Raw genomic sequence first — 15,094 nt, 5'->3', positions numbered from 1 at the left:
GCACTGGTGCCCATGATCTAAAATGACTTTGTTTGTTGTTTTTAAATCGGGGACTGAATTTGCGTCGTGCTGTTATCCTTCAATGAGTTGGAAAAAAATGGCACCTTGCGAGTCGCCCTTGTCCATAATAAAAATTATAGTGCACCGACAAAGTCGACATGGTCAATCGTGCGTGCCAATTAAGATTAAGGCATGCATGTATACCTCACTCTCTACGACGTCCACATCTCCCAAAGTTACGGAATTAACAAATCAGAGACCTAGATTGAGTTTTAGCTTTAATTTGTTGCGTCCATGCATGAATTCGGGAAACTTTACAAACACAATAACCTTGTTTTGCTTTTCATAGCAGAACGACTGCAGGATCTTCAGCGAATTGTTCTAAACGAAACGAGTGATAGTAGATCTCAAGCACGTGGGAACTGAGATTTCTTTTCGAAATTAATCGCAGCGAAAGCTCATGATCACCGGCACCGCACACGATCTAATACAACCACAAATGCAGCATAGACACGTACGCTGCTTTTGTATTCATCAGCGACGTCCACAGTACTATACAGTACAACACGCGGTGCTTTTCGACAAATTTATTCCGGTTTCTATCAATCAGCCGCTAGCTGCGATCCACCCTGAAATCTAGGGCAGTTGGACTTGCTGTTATCAATAGGATCAAAGCCAAACAAAGGGCCAGAATCAAATGGCTGCAGGGTGATGCCAACACCAAATTCTTCCACTCTCATGCAACACACCGCAGGCTAAAGAACAGAATCCAATCCCTACAATCGGAGTCAGGCATCGCCACAACCCCGGGCGAGCTTGAGGAGACAGTCTTTCATCACCTCAACGCTATCATGGGTACATCAGCTCAAAGTACCGAGCGCTTCGACTGGGCCCAACTAAACCTACCAACTCCCGACCTGTCCGACCTCGACGTTCCCTTCACTCTCGAAGAGCTAAAACAAGCTGTGTTCGATACTCCAACTGACAAGGCGCCGGGCCCGGACGGGTTCTCGGGAGGTTTCTTTCGAGCCTCATGGAGCATCATCAAAGATGACCTCCTAAATGCATTAAACAAGTTTTACAACCTCAACGACCCCTCCTTTGACAATCTAAACACGGCTTTCCTCATCCTCTTACCAAAAAATGATCAGCCAGCACAGATGAGTCATTATCGACCCATTAGCCTGATTCATGCCTTTGGAAAGCTTGTCTCCAAAATTCTGGCCCTACGGCTTCAACCACACCTGGACGAGATAATCTCGCCTTGTCAAAGCGCGTTTATCAGTGGGAGGAACATCCAAGACAATTTCTTGTATGTACAAAACATAGCCAAACATTTCCACAAGACACGAACACCAACCTTGCTTCTGAAGTTGGACATTGCCAAAGCCTTTGACACAGTTTCCTGGACATACATCATTGACATGTTGGAAGCTAGAGGATTTCCGCTGAGATGGAGAAACTGGATCTCATTGCTCTTCCGTTCAGCCTCATCCAGAGTACTCATAAACGGAGTCCCCGGTAGAAGAATACAGCATCATCGTGGACTTAGGCAAGGAGACTCCCTGTCACCTTTCCTTTTCGATCTCGCCTTGGAACCTCTACACCGCCTCCTTGAAATAGCAACAGATGCTGGGGTCATATCTAAACTCAAAGGCAAGCAGTGCTCTTTCCGAGCTTGCTTCTACGCTGATGATGTTGCACTCTTCCTCAAACCTACGCAACAAGATATCACTGGCCTGGGGGAGATCCTGTCCACCTTTGGCCGTGCTACAGGACTCATCACGAATTTCTCCAAAAGCTCAATAACTCCGATCTGTTGCCAACACATAAACGTCCAAGAGTTGGCTAATGTTGCTGGAATTGGCACCTCCTCTTTTCCTTGCATGTATTTGGGTATGCCCCTTTCCATCAAAAAGCTCACCAAAGAGATTGGCAAATGCTCCTCGACAAAATGGACCGGCATCTAGCTACTTGGAAGGCACGACTCATGAGCAAAGCCGGTAGGCTGGAGATGCTAAACTCCGTTTTAACCTCCCTGGCAGTGTACATGATGAGCATCAGCGAAATGCCGGCATGGGTTAAGAAAGAATTCGACAAACGTCGTAGAGCTTGGCTGTGGGCCGGAGAAACCTCTTGCAAAGGAGGAAAGTATAGGGTGAACTGGAAGACCGTGTGCCGTCCAAAGAAACTTGGTGGGCTAGGTGTTCACTGCATTGATTCCTTCGGAAGGGCTCTACGCCTAAGATGGATGTGGCAAAAATGGAAACATCCAAATAAGCCATGGGCACATTTGAAAACACCTGTAACCGCCCAAGACCGTGCCTTATTTGACGCTGCGACCAAAATAACCATTGGCAATGGCCAAACGGCAAATTTCTGGAATGATAAATGGCTACATGACATGTCTCCAAGAGAGATTGCGCCGCAGCTCTATAAAATCTCGGTCCGCAAGAACCGCTCGGTCAGAGAAGCACTTACAGATAAAAAATGGCTGTCGGACCTTCGTTTCTCTCTTGACATTGGCCACTCCGACGAATTACTTCGCTTGGAAATCCTGCTTAACAATATACAACTCACACAAGATCCAGATGATATCACTTGGACTTTTGGTGAGAAAAACTTCTACACATCTAAGTCCGCGTACCTACTACAATTCATCGGCGCTGTGAATACCGACCACAAGAAGATTATTTGGAAGGGTTGGGCACCAGCGAGGTGCAAGTTTTTTATGTGGACTCTAATGCTTGACCGGGTGCTAACGGCGGACAAATTGATGCTGCGCCACTGGGAGAATGAGTATTTCTGCCCTCTTTGCCGCAGGAATTTAGAGACGACAACACACCTCTACACTGAATGTCCATACAGTCTGAGTGTGTGGTCATCCATCGCCACTACGTTCAATCAAGTTGCACTAAAACCGGACTCTTGGTCTAATGCAAACAACAACTTCCAAAGTTGATACCGGGGCCTGCTGGGGGAGCAGCCGAAGGAGAGACGCAAGATCATTTTCCCTCTGGCCAACCTTATCTGTTGGGAACTATGGAAGGAACGAAATCGACGAATCTTCGAGAAAAAAGAAAGGTCGGCAAATGCAATGATCACCAAGATCTTAGAGGAGATAGACGTTTGGAGAACCGCGGGAGCACCTATCCCACTAGTTGATCAGATGGGAGGAACACCCTTTGACCCCAGCTGATTTGTAACCATCTTTTTCTCCTTTTTTGGAAGTCACCCGTCTTAAGGGCCTTCCTTCTTTGTAAATCTTTTGCTCCCCTAATGCAATGAACACAACAGCTATTCAAAAAAAAAAAAAAACACTGTTCTTCGTCCGAAAGTCTCTTCCTGGCTCCCTAGAAACTTCAACGTACGTACGCACTGGAATACTATGATTCTTTGGTGTGTGTTTTTCTTTTCTTTGGTGAACGCTAGGCCTAAGTGAATAAATCTCACGCTTTCGACCATGTACCAAAAATATTTGGTATGTATCTTTTCCTAGAGTATCTAACATTGGTTTCTAACTTTTTTTTTCTATAGTCTCTCAAAGTCCCAAAAATATTCTGTAAAAGAATCCTGAATGTAATCTTTTTCTCTGCATATGTAGCATTTTAAAAAAAATGTGACATTGTTTTGTAACATTTTTTGCAATACCTGCCAAAAAACATTTATTTACAATACATCTAATGTTTTTTCTTCACTTATCTAACATTACATGACCACATATGTAACATTGGTGCAACCTCTCGGTAGCATACCTAGGAAAATCATCGTGGCACTTTACCCATACTTACACAACAAAAAGTATGCATACATGTAGCAAATCGTAATGTTGTACGCAACACTGACAGAAATCCCCAAAATTGACATTCCCAATGAGCATGGAGGCTCCACCATGCGCCGATTTGACCGCGCCGGTGACAACCCGCCACAACTGAGACCTGGCGCTACCAGACCGGGTCAATACCGACCTAATCTAGTAGCCGTCGTCGCCTTCTCTAGGTTGGGTGTCGGCACAACATGGAGAACTTGGTCATCTGAGCTCGTCGCTGGGAAGGGCGACCAGTCGAGCGTACCGACACGGACCAACACTTGCATTGGAACATGGCGGGCGATATGTCTTCCTTGGGTGCGCCATGGCATAGACGCGTAGAAGCGTACGCGTTTTTTTCTTGACAGCAACGTGAAGGAACGGAGAAAGGCTGTGTAAACTTTTCGTTCTTTTCTGGGAGAATTTTTTAAACTTTACTGTTTGTTGCTTTTAAGCTTAGCTCTAGCGGGTCATGATCGAGTGCTGGCCGGTCCCATGTGACAGACGCCAGGAAAGGCAAAATACCATGTTTTGCTTTGGCCCACGTCTTACAACTAGCTGCTCTGAGATTTGAGTGAGATATTCTCAAATACACTCACCCCCGGGCCCTGCCGTCGTGTCATCTCACAACAAATCATGCAGGACTTCTCTTTTTGGTTCAATCCAATGGCTCTGAGTTTGATTGGCTAGAAAGATAACAGGAGATATAGGACTACGGGCAGTAGGTAGGTGACCATGAACATGCCCTCTTTCTTTCTCCCTCTCTATCTCTTAAGATAAAAAGACCTGGAAGTAGATAATGTGATGTGTACATGCTTACCCTTTCGGTTTACAAGATTCACGATGACATGGTCACAACTTTGTTAAAATCGAGATGCACAATAAACGAAGAACGAAAAGTAAAACACTGCAGAGGACATAAGATTTTAACGTGGAAAACCTTTGCAACACACAAGGGAAAAACCACGGGCGCCAGCCAGCAAAACTTCACTATTTCGGTAGTGTTTACAAACGCCGTGGGTGTACAATGATGCGACAAAACCCTAGCGGCGGCTTACAGGAAAAATATATAGACAGTGGCAACGATCCTTCGCTTCGCTCGGCCCAAGCCTACCGACGACGGGCCTTGCTCCGCTCGTCATAAGTTAGCCTCTTCTTGGAATTTGGATCACAATGTAACAAACTCCACCTTGAGACAAATTCCTTGTAGCATGAACTTCAACAATCACCTGAATCAACAAAGAAAATACTTGCTGGCGCCAATAGCCACTTGGGCTAAACAGTTATACCAACCAAGCTTGAGCAAAGCTCAAACTTGGACACAGGGACAAGCTTAGTCATCATATCAGCAGGATTATCATGAGTACTAATCTTGCATACCTTCACTTTACCTTTTGCAACCACATCTCTGATTGCGTGGTACTTAATATCAATGGCTTTGTCCTCTCATGGAACATCTGATCTTTAGTAAGATAAATAGCACTTTGACTGTCACTGAACAACTTAATGCAAGAATTATCTCCACAAAGCTCAGCATATAAACCTTTCAACCAAACAGCCTCTTTACCTGCCTCAGCAATAGCCGTGTACTCAGCCTCAGTAGTAGATTGTGCAACAGCATCCTACAAAGTAGCCTTCCAGCTAACAGCACATCCACCAACAGTAAACACATAACCTGTGAGGGACCTTCTCTTATCCAAATCGCCAACATAATCTGAATCCACATATCCGGCGAGCCCCTCACCAATCCTGCCAAACCTCAAGCAATCTTTTGATATGTCACGAAGGTACCTGAAAATCCACCGAACAGCTTTCCAATGTTCTTTACCAGGATTAGCCATGTATCGACTGACCAAACGCATAGCATATGACAGATCAGGACGTAAACAAACCATGGCATACATAAAGGAACCAACAACACTAGAATAGGGAACTCGAGACATGTACTCAATATCATCTTCAGAGCTAGGACATTGCAAAGCTGACAACTTGAAATGAGAAGCAATAGGAGTAGAAACTGACTTTGCATCATGCATATTAAAACGATGAAGAACTTTCTCAATGTACTTTTCCCGACTAAGAAACAACAAACTAGACTTTCTGTCCCTTTTAATTTCCATGCCTAGTATTTTCTTAGCAGGACCAAGATCCTTCATCTCAAACTCACTACTTAATTGATTCTTTAAAATAGTGATCTCTTTCATGCTCTTCGCAGCAATCAACATATCATCAACATATAGCAGCAAATAAATAGGTGATCCATTAACAAACTTGATATACACACAACTATCATACTGAGATCTCTCAAAACCATGTGTAAGCATAAATGAATCAAACCTTTTATACCACTGTCGTGGCGACTGTTTCAGACCATAAAGGGACCTCTTTAATTTGCAAACAAGATCCTCCTTACCAGGCACAACATAACCTTCAGGTTGGTCCATATATATCTCCTCCTCCAACTCACCATGCAGAAAAGCAGTCTTTACATCTAGCTGCTCAAGCTCAAGATCATGCATAGCAACAATACCAAAGAAAGCACGAATAGAACTATGCTTCACAACCGGGGAGAAAACATCATTATAACCAACACCTGGAATTTGACTGAAACCTTTTGCTACTAACCTTGCCTTAAACCGTGGAGGCTCATTAGGAGGCAAACCTTCCTTTCTTTTAAATATCCACTTGCAGCGAACAACCTTCTTTTGTTTAGGCAAGTGCACAACATCCAATGTGCCATTCTTCTCAAGCGATTGCATCTCTTCTTGCATCGCACCTACCCACTTCTCTTTATTAACCGAAGAAATGGCTTCAGTATATGTAGCTGGTTCAATATCATGCTCCACATGTTCAGCACAACTCAAAGCATAATCAACAATATCACATTCCTGAATTAATCGGGTAGGAGGTGCAATATTTCTGTTAGGGCGGTCAGCAGCAATAGACTGTGCTTGTCGCTGAACAATAGGTGGTGAAGGTGGAACATCATTATTATCATTGTTGGTTTCAGGAACCACATTTTCATTCTCCTTTGCGTGCTCCACCTGCATGCCAATTCTGTGCTGTTCATCATCAGAAACATCAGGAGAATCAATAGCATCAGAAATATCAGTAGACGGACTATCATTAAACATAACCGCCTCATTAAAAACGACATTCCTGCTCAACACAATTTTATTAGTTTCAGGATTCCATAATCTATATGCCTTAACTCCTGAACCATAACCAAGGAAGATGCACTTAACATCCCTTGGCTCCAACTTTCCATTATCAACATGAGCGTAAGCAGTGCAACCAAAAACTCTCAAATCTGAATAATCAGCAGGCGAACCAGACCATACCTCAATTGGAGTTTTCTTATCAAGTGGAACAGAAGGTGACCTGTTGATGAGATAACATGCGGTGGAGGCTGCTTCAGCCCAAAAACTTCTATGCATCTTTGCATTAGACAACATGCAGCAAGCCCTCGAAATAATGGTCATGTTCATGCGTTCAGCCACGCCATTCTGTTGAGGGGTGTACAGAATGGTATGATGTCTTACCATCCCATCATTGCTGCAAAACTCATCGAATTCATTTGAACAAAATTTCATACCATTGTCAGTACGGAGTATCTTAACCTTCTTTTCAGTTTGGGTTTCTACCATAACTTTCCACTTCTTAAAAGCATTAAAAACATCAGATTTATGTTTCAGGAAATATGGCCACACTTTTCTTGAGTAATCATCAATAATAGTAAGCATGTAATTAGCACCACCATTAGAAATTCTATGGGACGGACCCCAAACATCAGCGTGTACATAATCTAAAATGCCTTTGGTGGTATGAACGGAAGCATTAAACTTTACTCTTTTATGCTTACCACAGATGCAGTGCTCACAGAACTCAAGCTTACCTAAATCGCAGCCATCAATTAGCTCTCTATTTGCCAATTCTGCCATGCCAAGCTCACTCATATGTCCAAGACGCTTATGCCAAAGGTTAGTCTTACTAGATTCATCAGAACTAACAGCAGCAGCAATACCAGGCAAAGTGCTACCTCTAAGAACATATAATTTCGTAGAATTTATATCACCAATCATAATAATGAGAGAACCCGATGATACCTTCAAAAGTTTGTTCCCACCTTTGTACTTGTACCCGTCACAATCAAGGGTACTCAAAGAGATCAAATTCCTCGCCATGGAGGGTATGTGTTTCACTCCTGTCAACGTGTGTGTCATCCCATCATGGGTCTTGATCTGAACAGAACCAATACCAACAATGCTTCACTGGTTGTCATTCCCCACACGCACAAAATCTCCACTCTGCACAGACTCATAAGAACTGAACCAATCTTTGTTACAGCAAATATGAAACGAACATGCAGTATCAAGAATCCATTCATCATCACGTGAAACACATGCAGCCAAGACAGCTAAGCAATCTCCATCAGAACTATCACTACCATCATTACCAGCAACAACAGCAGCCTCACCCTTACCGGTGACAACGGCAGCCTTACCATTACCATCATTATTTTTCGGTTGGTAAGTTCCGTTCCTTTTATCCTTGTTCTGTAGCTTCCAACAATCATCAATATTGTGGTTAGATTTCTTACAATACCTGCAGAACTTGTCACGTCCTTTGGACTTTGAGCGACCTCTGTCGCCCTTGCTCTTATCTCTGTTGTTGTGGTAGTAGTTATCTCGCTGCTCAGGCCTGCCACGGACCTCTAATGCCTCTGCCTTGGAGGACGAACTTTCAGCCTGCACCATAGATTTCATTTTCTCCTTTTGTTGGAGAGCATCATAAACTTCCGCGAGAGTTAGTTTATCGCGGCTCAATAATATGGTGTCACGAAAATTACTGAAAGAATTAGGCAGCGAGCATAAAAGAAGAAGACCTAAATCCTCATCCTCATACTTAACTTCTATAGACTGCAAATCAGAAACAATCTCTTTCCAGGAAGATAGGTGATTCATTACCGAACCTCCCTCTTGCAACTTATGCGAGAACAGCTTCATCTTCACGTGCAATCTGCCCGTGAGATCCTTGGACAAACAGATCTCCTCTAGTTTGACCCATAACTCGGCGGTGGTTTTCTCCTGCAGCACTTCCTACAGAATATTATTGGACAGATGGAGTTGAATCAACGATAAAGCCTTACGGTCTTTCCGCTTCTCCACATCAGTCCAGGTATCCTTCGCTTTCTCGCCGAAAGCATCGATCGCTTCATCCAGATCTGAAGATTGGGTGAGAATCGCCTTCATCTTCACTTGCCACAATGCAAATCTCGTGGTGTAGTCCAGCTGCGATAGATCGAACTTCAGTGACGACATCTCGTAAACCCTAGATCCAAAGAACATGGGCTCTGATACCACTTGTTAAAATCGAGATGCACAATAAACGAAGAATGAAAAGTAAAACACTGCAGAGGACACGAGATTTTAACGTGGAAAACCCTTGCAACACACAAGGGAAAAACCACGGGCGCCAGCCAGCAAAACTTCACTATTTCGGTGGTGTTTACAAACGCCGTGGGTGTACAATGATGCGACAAAACCCTAGCGGCGGCTTACAGGGAAAATATATAGACAGTGGCAACGATCCGTCGCTTCGCTCGGCCCAAGCCTACCGGCGACGGGTCTCGCTCCGCTCGTCAGAAGTTAGCCTCTTCTTGGAATTTGGATCACAATGTAACAAACTTTAGTCATCTCGCCTGAGTAATGCTGGCTTGCCCCCAAAAAGGCAGCGATTTATGCTGTTTTCCATATGTCCAATTATGGCCGAACAAACACGTTTTTGAAACATATACATTGTAAATAAATGAAGAACAAAATCCCCTCCCTGGGACCGATCGTTTTCGTGCTCGTCTAGCACGGGGGCTCTCGAGAACAAGACTATCACGAGAATGGCGAGGACAGAATCGAGCACGACCAGAAAGGATTCGAGTACGACCATAGGCGGAATCGAGCACGGCCATGGACGGAATCAAGCATGGCTAGGACGGACTCACGTCCATTGACGGAGTCGAGCATGGCCATGGGCGCGAAATCGAGGGCGAGTACCGGGCGTAGACGTGGTGTGGGTTTTTCTTTTGTTCTGCCTAAAATTCCACTTGTTTGTTTCTTGTCTATGTGCTTGCAGGTGTTCATGAGAAGAAAAGAAGATAGAAGAAGAAAAGAAAATGTTAGCTAGGTTTTAGTTTAGGGTTTTGCTTTCATTTTATTTCCTGTAACTTCTTCTTTCTTTTATAAGTTGTAATTATATTGATATCGTGAACACATTGTATCATGTGTGTATATCAATAAAATTTTAATTTATCTATTTTTGTAATCTTGTATTTAATTCAAATATTGTTTTAATTCTAGTTTAAAACTTATTGTTTAAATTAAAATTACTCTCTTATTTGGAACTTCAAATTTTTATTTCAATTATTTATATCTGAAGCCAACTCAAGTCATCCCCCCAAATCCTAAGTACATCGTCATGTCGAAATCCATCTCTCCCTTGCTGCGACTAAACCCCAGCTCATAGCAAGAGAGAGAGAGAGAGAGAGTTGGATTCCTCTGGGTTTTAGTTTTAATGTGCGAAAACAAACCCCCATTTTGAGATGCAGATGGATAACCCTTCTAAATCTACCCTTCGTTTGCCCTAATACCTAGGATCTTACACGTGCGTAGGATGCCTGTCTCTCCCTTTGCACGGAAAGGGCCAGAGCAACGCCATGAAATCCACCATCGGCGGGCCCTTCTATGTCCTAATATGTCCTCGAGAGGATGGAAATCCTTCCGAGATATAATGCAGCAAAAAACAAAGATTCAAGATATTAATAACACTGGTAAAGTGAAAATAGAGAATATTCTTGCTGAGGTTCCTAACTCGGAGGACATGTGAATAACCGAATGAACTGAAAGCTGTGGATAATTGCGTTTGAGTCATTGAATCATGAAAGAATGGTCCAGCACACACTACCAGGGGAATGTAATGGAAATGTGCATTATCCGAAAAGCTGGCTTCCCATTAAATTATCCCGCTGATTCTTAAGTGGGGCTGAGGCTATTTTTTGCACCCGGGAGCATATGCTCCCGGTTTTTTTAAAAAACTTTTAAACGCAGTTAAAAATGTCAAAAGAAATCAAACGAAAAATTAGCGCATACATGTCAATATTATATGAGCTCATAAAATCGTTTCTCCTAAAACCGACATTTGTTTGTCTCGTGTGTAAAAAGCCAAAATTTAGTGCTTAAAAAAGGCTTTTCACGATACATTTTTTTATCTATTTTACACATGACAAAAAATATATCAGATTTCCTCGAAACTTGGCATGTGCGCATATAGTGTCAATTTTTTGTTCAGATTTTTTATTTTAAATTGTTTTTTTAGGTAGCAAGAGCATATGCTCCCAAGTTTAAAGGTGCATTTCCGTTTTTCTTCTTCTTAAACAAGGCCAATGGAAGTAGTACCATGTTTTGTTCAGAGAATTGTATAGAATAGAATGAACATTAAGAAAAATGAAAAACACCAGAATTTTTTCGCAAGACAGTATGGAATCTTCAACAAAAAAGAACAAGTCGCAAACCATCGTGCCGGCCTCGCGTTTAAACCTAGGCACACAACACACCACTTTTCTAGACAAGAGTCGACGGCGCAGCTAACTAGCGATCGTAATCAGACAAAGAAAAGTCGAAAACGCCCCCCTGGCCAATGATCCCGGCTCGCGTTGCATAGCATGGCAGGGGCAGCAAGTGTGTGACAAAACTGCGGACTCTCTATATCCATCTAGGCATCTACCGTATATCATCTAATCTGCCACTACGGGAAAATCAGGCGCTGTCGTGCAGCCTATCTTTGCCGTGAGCTGCTGCACGGCAAAGATTTCTTTGCCGTGCGCAGCAAGAAGACCGCACGGCAACGTCAAAACGCACGGCAAAGTATGAGAGCAGCGCACGGCAAAGAAACCTAGCACGGCAAAGAAAGACTTGGCGCACGGCAAAGCAGTTTCTCACGGCAAAGTCTGGGAGCAGCGCACGGCAAAGATTTTAGGACGGCAAAGTCCCTGCAAGCCGCACGGCAAAGAAACAACGCACGGCAAAGGCCTGGGCACTGCCGTGTCCCGCCCCTTTGCCGTGCAGACAGACCAGTTGCACGGCAAAGGGTCCTTTGCCGTGCGCTGCTCCCTTTGCCGTGCGCCAATATACATTTTATTTGTTTTTCTAACTATTTTATTTCATCTACTACTTATATTTATTTTGTTAATTAGTTTTTCTTTTTGATGACTATTTATTACACTATGTGCAATACAAAATTAGTCTCCATGCTCATCCCCCACATATATCAGGGTTCCGGTGCTCCGGCGGCCGTCCCCCTCCTTCCCCCCAAAACAGCGGGACGGCGGGTCTACCCCCGTAGATTTCTCCGCGCGAGGGTGCACAATGTACTTTTTCATTCTTTTAGGTTTGTTAGGGTTAGGTTTTAGGTCCAGTTGCAAGTTTTGGTGGCATTCCGGTGCTCCGGGGGTCATTCCCCCCTAAAAACGGCTGTCTGTGGGCCCCGGATGGTCTACCCCCTAGATTTCTCCGCACGAGGTTCCACCAATATACCTTTTCATAGGTTTAGGTTTGTTTAGTCCATGGACATATAGAAAACCATGTGTGGCACCCTTTGGCACAGTCTAGCCCCCGATATACCCGCGGCGGGACACTTCAGCGTACACGTCCAGGAATCTGTTAAGTGTTATCGCCCGAAGGTGAGGAATGTCAGACCGGGGATCCATGCCATGCACCATTTGGTGAATCACACCTTGCATCACACTTTGACACATATCATAGGTCCACATGCAAGGTTTGGTGGGGTTCCGGTGCTCCGACGGTCGTTATCCCCCTCCTCCCCCCAAAACAGCGGAACGTGTGCCCCGGCAGGTCTACCCCCCTAGATTTCTCCGCGCGAGGGTGCACCAATGTAATTTTTCATTCTTTTAGGTTTGTTTAGTACATATACACATGGAGAACCAAGATTGGGACCCTTTGGCACATATACCCGCAGCTAGAGCCATTATCACACGATGGACGGTGTGCCTGATCTACTGGTTAGGGTTAGGTGTAGGGTTAGGGCTAGGGTTTAGGGGCTAGGGCTAGGGTTTAGGTTAAAGGGTAAGTATTTATGGTTAGGTATAGGTTTAGGGTTTAGGGTTAGGGTTAGGGTTTATGATGTATGGTTCTGCAGCTCCGGCGTCGTGGTTTAGGGATTTAGAGGGGTTTAGGGCTCGAAGCCTCCCCAGTTTAGGGTTTAGGGTTTAGGAGAGCTACTTTTGCACCATTAGACCTTGCACCACACTTTGACACATATCATAGGTCCACATGCAAGGTTTGGTGGGGTTCCGGTGCTCCGGCGGTCGTTATCCCCCTCCTCCCCCAAAACAGTGGAACGTGTGCCCCGGCGGGTCTACCCCCCTAGATTTCTCCGCGCGAGGGTGCACCAATGTAACTTTTCATTCTTTTAGGTTTGTTTAGTACATATACACATGGAGAACCAAGATTGGGACCCTTTGGCACATATACCCGCAGCTAGAGCCATTATCACACGATCGACGGTGTGCCTGATCTACTGGTTAGGGTTAGGTGTAGGGTTAGGGCTAGGGTTTAGGGGCTAGGGCTAGGGTTTAGGTTAAAGGTAATTATTTATGGTTAGGTATAGGTTTAGGGTTTAGTGTTAGGGTTAGGGTTTATGATGCATGGTTCTGCAGCTCCGGCGTCGTGGTTTAGGGATTTAGAGGGGTTTAGGGCTCGAAGCCTCCCTAGTTTAGGGTTTAGGGTTTATGGGAGCTACTTTGCAGGAAGTCAGGACAGGAGCGAAGCCTAACGTCTTTGCCGTGCTAAAGAAGATGAAGCAAAGGAAGACGCATGATCCTGAGACGGGGTCCGTGTGGGTTAACCCGCAATCCGAGACCCAGTGCACGTCGTATGTCTCCAAGTTCAAGCAGAAGTATGGCGAGGACGCCAACCCAGAGGCCGAGGACTTTGACCCTGAGGTCGCGGTGCTTGCGGGAGAAGGCTTGAAGCATGGCCGCCTATGGTTTGGTGACGGGTGCGTCGACCCAGCGAAGGTTCCCTCTCTCCGCCAGATCCATCGTGGTCGTAAGAGCGGCCAGCCTGAGGTAGAGCCCCGGCCATGTGCTTCGGATCTAGCTGTCGAGCGGTTACGGGTATGTTCTTCCTCGGGTCTCTACATTTCCTTTACATGCTTTCCATTGAAATGTTAATGACATCGCGGCAACACAACGTAGGAGGAGATGGCAGCGAAGGAGCAGGCGGCCCAGGAGCAAAGGGCGCAGATGGAGCAGCAGATTCTGCAGCATCAGCGGCAGACACGGATGATGCAACAGATGCAACAAGCAGCAGATGATCCAAAGCAGCGAGTACGGATGAGCTGGCTGATGAGCCAGACGGCTCTGTCTTCTCCACCGGGGAGTCTTCCTCCTCCACCTTACTCCATGCCGTGGATGCCGCCACCGCCCACTAATACCCCGGGGACACCTATCACCGTCAACAACATGAACATCATCCGGAGCATGAACCTCGGTGAGTCCTCCTACGCTTGTGCCCAACCCGCTACTTGTGCTTGTTCAAGTGTTCAATATGCAAATGCAAATGTTCATTCCATCAACCTGCTTATAGATTATATGTCACAAGGCAATGACGATGAGGCCAGCGGAAGCGGAGGAGGACAAGGTTGATGGCATGGTCTTCGTGCACTCGTCGTCGTTGTAATGGATTGTTCGCACTTGTTATGGATTGTAATAATGGACATTGCTATGCATGAACTATGTGTGCTCGATGTGGACTCTATGTAACGGATTGTATGCATGAACTATGTGTGCTCGATGTATTTGTGGTGTTGTTGATGTGTTTGGTGATCTTATGTTGATATATATGTTATATATGCTATATTTGTGAAATGCAATATTTGAAATGCAGGGATAATTGAAAAATAGCAAAAAAATGAAAAAAACAGGCCCCTTTGCCGTGTGTGTGCACACGGCAAAGGACATTTGGTCTCTTTGCCGTGTGCACACGCACGGCAAAGGGGCCACGTGTCGCCCAACTGTGCTCTTGGGAGCTCCTGGGGGCGTGCCTGTATGGGGCTTTCCCGTGCGTGGCAGAGCAAGGCCGCACGGCAAAGCTTCGCACGACAGCGAATGTTGCGCACGGCAACGCCGGGCGCACGGCAAAGAACTTCGGCGCATGGGAAAGCAACGGCGCACGGCAGCGCTGGCAGCGCACGGCAAAGAGGGATCGCACGGCA

Source organism: Lolium perenne, chromosome 3 (assembly GCF_019359855.2).
Source record: "Lolium perenne isolate Kyuss_39 chromosome 3, Kyuss_2.0, whole genome shotgun sequence".
NCBI classification, from domain to species: Eukaryota; Viridiplantae; Streptophyta; class Magnoliopsida; order Poales; family Poaceae; genus Lolium; species Lolium perenne.
This window is presented reverse-complemented; position numbering follows the sequence as displayed.